Below are 6,000 nucleotides of genomic sequence, written 5' to 3'. Positions count from 1 at the left end.
AAAAATTGAACCAAATAAAATCGGATAGTATAAACTTACATGAAAATATTGTTGCTCTTCAATGGTGACGCTTCATCCTCAACCTTAGTTGAAAAATTAGCTACACATGACAATTAAAAATAAAAACCTACCCTAAAGAAAAACTAAACTAAAAAGAAAAGAGTATGTTTGGTCTCTAGCTTCTCACACTTTTTTTCTTGAGGCTTAGAAGTCTATTTATAGGAAGAAAACAAATCCTAGAAGCCCTAAAATTTCTAGAAAAATCGGAGGTTAGACTTCTAGTTTGAGTAGGAGACTCAAAACACAATCCAAGAAAGGAAAAGGACTCCAAATCCGTTCGGATTTGCGGTCTTTTATTGTGGAACACTTTTGGCATAGTAGGAGTCCGAATTAGGAAAATCCTATTTGATAATGATTTGTATAAAATTGAGATATCTTTCCAACGCCTCTTGATTTACCTTAATCGGATACTTGAGCTGAAAGTTATGGCCAAAATATTATGACATATGCAGAATTTAAAATTTAGTCCAATCCGATTTTGACTCCAATTAGAGAAATTTCGATTTAGTCATTCCCTTGATTTGGTTGAACATAACCACATCATCTAGGCCTTCTCAAAGTGTGCTTTCTTTCACCTTAAAGCTATTGTTTTCTCTCAATGACTTGCAAAATACTAAAATACCAAAACTAACAAAAAAATTAGAAAATAACAAAACTAAAAGTTTAGTAAATGCAAATTAAGGGGTCTACATATGCAATATTTGGCACTCATCAATTCCATTAACCACTTCTTCATTGTTTAGTTGTGGGAGACCTATGGTCATTGGTGTCACATTCTTGGAAGTATATTGGATAATTCATTGGGCATTGCTTAAGTTGCTTTGAGTGTTAGAAGGGAGGTTTGGACAGAAGAGCACTTGTGTAGAAGATTGTTGTATTGGTCTGCCTGATGTGGTGACTTTTGATGTGTTGAGCTGTCCTGCAATAAGTTTAAGCTTATGTTTTGAGATTTTTATTAATTGGATTAGGGCTTTGGGCAAATTTCCCTCCATAAATGATTCATGTTAGCAAATGAAAATTACAAATGAGCTTGGTGTAAAGGTAATCAATATCAACTATTACTATTAGGTTCTTAAATGATCAAGTATTCCCTATGTTCCTAGGTTCTAAGATATCTATGTGTCTGCATAAAGAATGAAACCTTATTTAAAATATTTGATGTTTTTTTTTTCTTGAATTTTAATTGGGCTTCCAAGTTATAAATCCTAGTAAATCATTAAAACCACTCTCTAAAACTAGTGCTATGACTGCCTCTATGTAGTTTAATTTGTATAATATTGTCAAATTACATGCTTTTAAGGTTATTAGCTTAGCTTTTATGTAGTTTAGTTTTTTCATTCAATTAACTTATATTACTTTTTAATATAGCACTTTCCTAAATGGACTCTTCAAGTCCACGATTGGATAATGAGGGTGAATTTGACGATGCTCTAACCCATCAAGATGACCGTCAAAATGGTTAGTTTTTTCACTTTTGTTTAAGTTCTAGTTTTGTTTTGTTTTTTCTTTATTATTATTCTAGGCTTTTTTATGAACACATTTTGTATACTTTTTTGGATAGATATGGGTGAAATTTTTGAAGAGTCGAAGGATTTAATGACATTTATTTCTGATGAAGAGTTGAATGAAGAAAATGTTGAAGAACCGAATGAAGAAAATGATGAAGAGTTTAAGGACATTTATAAGGAAGAAAATGTGGTACTACCTGTGGTGTTAAAGGATGATGAGAAAGTTGAAGAACCGAAAGAATCAATGACATTTAGTTCATTAGACGAAGTCTGCTCTTATTATAGGAAGTATGCTAAGCAAGCTGGTTTTGGTATAGCGCATAGAAGCTCGAGAAAAAAGAAGGGTATAAAAGGTTACGTAATGCTTATATATACTTGTGGAGGTACAGAGCGACCTAGAACAAGTGATTGTGCGAAGCCAACTCCAGCAACTAATAGAACAGGGTGTGGTGCCAGGATTTGTGCAAATTCATGTGATGATGGAATGTGGTTTTTGAGTAAAGTTGAGTTGATGCATAATCATTCGTTAAGCCCGGGCAAAGCGAGATTTTTTAGAAGCAATAAGAAAATTAATGATGCTGTGAAAAGAAGGCTGGAGCTAAATGACAGAGCAGGAATACGTTTGCGTAAAAATTTCAATTCATTAGTTGTTGAAAGTGGGGGGTTTGAGAATCTTTCCTTTGGAGAATGAGATTGTCGGAATTATATTAACAAGGCAATAGAACTCAATCTTGGTAAAGGAGGTGCTCAAGCACTTTGTGATTACTTCAGAAGAATGCAAAAGCAGAATAGTGGCTTTTACTATGTGATAGATATAGACGATGATAGTAGGTTACAAAATGTTTGTTGGGCTGATGCACGGAGTAGGGCAGCGTACGATTTCTTTGGAGATGTTATTACGTTTGACACAACGTATTTGACCAATAAATATGACATGCCATTTGCTCCTTTTGTAGGAGTGAATCATCATGGTCAATCTATACTTTTAGGGGCAGGACTAATTTCAAGAGAGGATACAGAGACATTTGTGTGGTTATTTAAATGTTGGTTGGAGTGCATGAATGGCCAAGCCCCTAAAGCAATTATGACAGATCAGGATAAAGCTATGAAAAATGCAATTGCTATTGTTTTTCCTGAAAGTCGACATAGATATTGTATGTGGCACATTATGAAAAAACTCCCTGAAAAATTTGGATCACATGGTAATTTTGATGGCATTAAGAGTGCCATAAATAAATGTTTGTTTGACTCTCAGACATGCGAAGAATATGAGGAAAATTGAAAAGATCTACTGGAGAAGTATAATCTTCATGATAATGCATGGTTGGATGGATTATATATGGATAAGACATTTTGGGTTCCGACATACATGAAAGATACGTTTTGGGCGGGAATGAGTACTACACAGCGAAGTGAAAGTATGAACGTATTTTTTGATGGTTACGTGCACTCACGAACCACATTGAAAGAATTTGTTGATGAATATGATAACGCTTTAAGGAGAATGGTCGAGAGTGAGGCACGTGCTGATTTCGATTCTTCCAATCGCACAATCCCATGTATAAGCGCCTTGCAGTTAAAGAAACAGTTTCAAGTTGTTTACACAAATGCGAAGTTCAAAGAAGTACATGAGCAGTTTGTGAAAATGATGTCTTGTAATAACGCTCTTCTCAAAAGTGAAGGTGCGATTGCTACCTTTGAAGTTGTTGAATATGTTGCCGTTAGAGATCACTTAATAGAAAAGACATTTCTTGTTTACTTCAATGAAGATGAATTCGAAGTGAAGTGCACATGTGCATTGTTTGAAGTAAGAGGCATCTTATGTAGGCATTCACTTTCCGTGTTACGGACAAAGAAAGTGACAACTTTGCCACAAAGATATGTTCTTGACAGATGGAGGAAAGATATTAAGCGAGAGTACTCGAAGGTTAAGAGTAGTTATGATGCCATTAGTAATAATCCACATGCCCAAATACATGACAAAGTGAGAAACAATTTGGAAGAATTACTATCGCTCACGTCAGTAAACACGGAGAAACGTTGCATGGAACTAATGAAAAGAATTGATCAATTAAAGGAGTTGTGGCATTGCAAAAATCAATCTTTTGGCATTCCAGCTACTGTTGCATCTTCTAGCTGCAAAAATGTGCTTAGTCCTGTGAAGGTTTCATGTAAAGGGAGGCCACAAACAAAGAGAAAGATGGTTGTTATAGAAACAGTGGTGAAGAAATCCAAAGTATCGAGCAAGCCACCAAGAAACAACAATGATAAAACGAATAAACGAAAAAATCAAGTTAGTGAATTTATTATTTATTATTTATTTTTTTTATTACTTCTGTCCACATTTTACTTACTTAAAAAACATGTGTACTTCTCTACATTGCATAAACCATTTTTTAATTGTAGGCCTCCAAATCAACGGAAAATCAAGACAACACTAGTCAATCTCTATTGACTTCTGTGCCTTCTGCAGCTCACGATCATAGTACTCAGGTGATTAACCAACATCTCTTTATTTATTAATTGATTTTTGACAATTATTTGATATTTCACGTACTTATTCAGTGTTTGTTTTTGCAAGATTCTGTCGCTTCGTCATCGACAGTTGCTCACACGTTTAGTGGTCACCATCATTCTATTCTTTTTCAGGTATAATTTGTGTTTTTTAAATTCATTGTGTTGGCATTCATTCATATAGTTTTTTTATTGGAATTTATATGCGTACAATAAGGGAAACGAATCATGTGTGCATTAGGTGAATTTGTCGATGGACCCCATAAATTTGTTATCTACATTGATAAGCCAACACAAATACTAAAAGGCTTTCACTACAGCCTTACAAATGCGTGATGTGTCAATTGTGAATTGGCTATGCTCCCAGGTAAATCACTTGATAGTATTGTGTTATTAAAATGCATCCATTTTAGAATGTCTGAATATTAAAGTTGATTTTTAGGTTGATATACGGTAGGTCTTGACTATGGATCCTCTCCCTTTGAGTCAGGAAGTATTACTCCAGTTGTTCTGGCTTTTACCCTATTGTATCAATACCAACCCAGCCGAAATAATTGCTTGGATGATAGACGTTTTTAATTCCATAATCCCAATTGATCCGGCAATTGAAATGCATGTGCGGCCCGTCTTCAATCAAGTCTATGCCGCACTCAACCATATAAGTGTCCTGTCCACAATTACTGATGCTATGCGGTCAACTATACGTCTTCTGATGAATGGTTTACTTCCACCTTGAGACCAATATGATAGTTAATGGTATTTGTGTGAAAGTTGTAATGGAGCTAATGGACTCCTGGATGTACTGGAAAAGATTGACTCCACTATGTTATTGTATTTTTTTTTTTTTTTTTTTTGTGGTTCTTATATGATGTTCATATATGTTGTGTAGTAGCTAAAGAGGTTTAGGTGAATTTTGGATGGTGTATGCATGAAATGGCATGATTTATGTTATTTTCTTTTTTTTTTCTTTACATTTTGGTTGGTTGATTTTGAATAAACAGTGGGTTTTCATATACGAACTATAGATACATGGACAAAGGTTTGTGTTCATAATATTAATTTTTTTGGACCGCAACTAGATCATTTATATTAGTTTTTATTTAAATTTGTTTGTTTGTAGTTGAGGATTGTCTTGGGTGATTGCAGGTTTTGAGATCTTAGCATTTCCATGCAATCAGTTTTTAAAACAAGAGCCTGGGTCAAGCGAGGACGCTCAACAATTTGCATGCACAAGATACAAAGCTGAATATCCAATATTTCAAAAGGTAATTTGGATATGTGTATATTTAAGTATCGCACATGTGCAGGCACACTGACACACTCACAAACATACACTGGTTTTATATTTCAACTACTATATAGCATCTTGCTTCCACGCACACTGCACACATAGTTGATAGCTAAATGTTTAGCTATTTTGCATGTCCCAGCTGTTTGATATTTTGCTCAGACTTTTTAGCTAAATGTGGGTTTCAAACCATGAACCCCGCTGTTTGATATTTTGCTCAGACTTTTCAGCATCTGATGGTTTCGGTTTAATATATCTTGAATATTTGTTTTTAGTATGCATGCAGATTTGTTTGTTTATTGGGGATTTATGTGGTTTTTGTTTGTTGCCGTGTTTTTTAGGGATTGAGGTTGTATACATCTCATCAATCTTCTATCCGAGTTTTCTTTAAATTGTTGTTATTATTTAATTTTACTGCACTGGGTTTGTTCTACGGGAAAACAAAAACGGCACTCATTTTCTTTCTCAGAAGAAAAAGGGTCAAACCATCCTCAGCTTTTGGCAGAAAGAAAGCAGGGCTTGCTAAGTTGCAGCATGTTTGGAGATCTTTCCTTGGGGGTTTTTCAATCAAGGACCTACGCACGGGAAGGATACTCATGGAAGCTAGGACCAGTTAGAGATAATTTGTAT

The sequence above is a fragment of the Alnus glutinosa genome, chromosome 13, assembly GCF_958979055.1.
Source record: "Alnus glutinosa chromosome 13, dhAlnGlut1.1, whole genome shotgun sequence".
Lineage (NCBI taxonomy): Eukaryota > Viridiplantae > Streptophyta > Magnoliopsida > Fagales > Betulaceae > Alnus > Alnus glutinosa.
Note: the sequence above shows the minus strand (reverse complement) of the source record.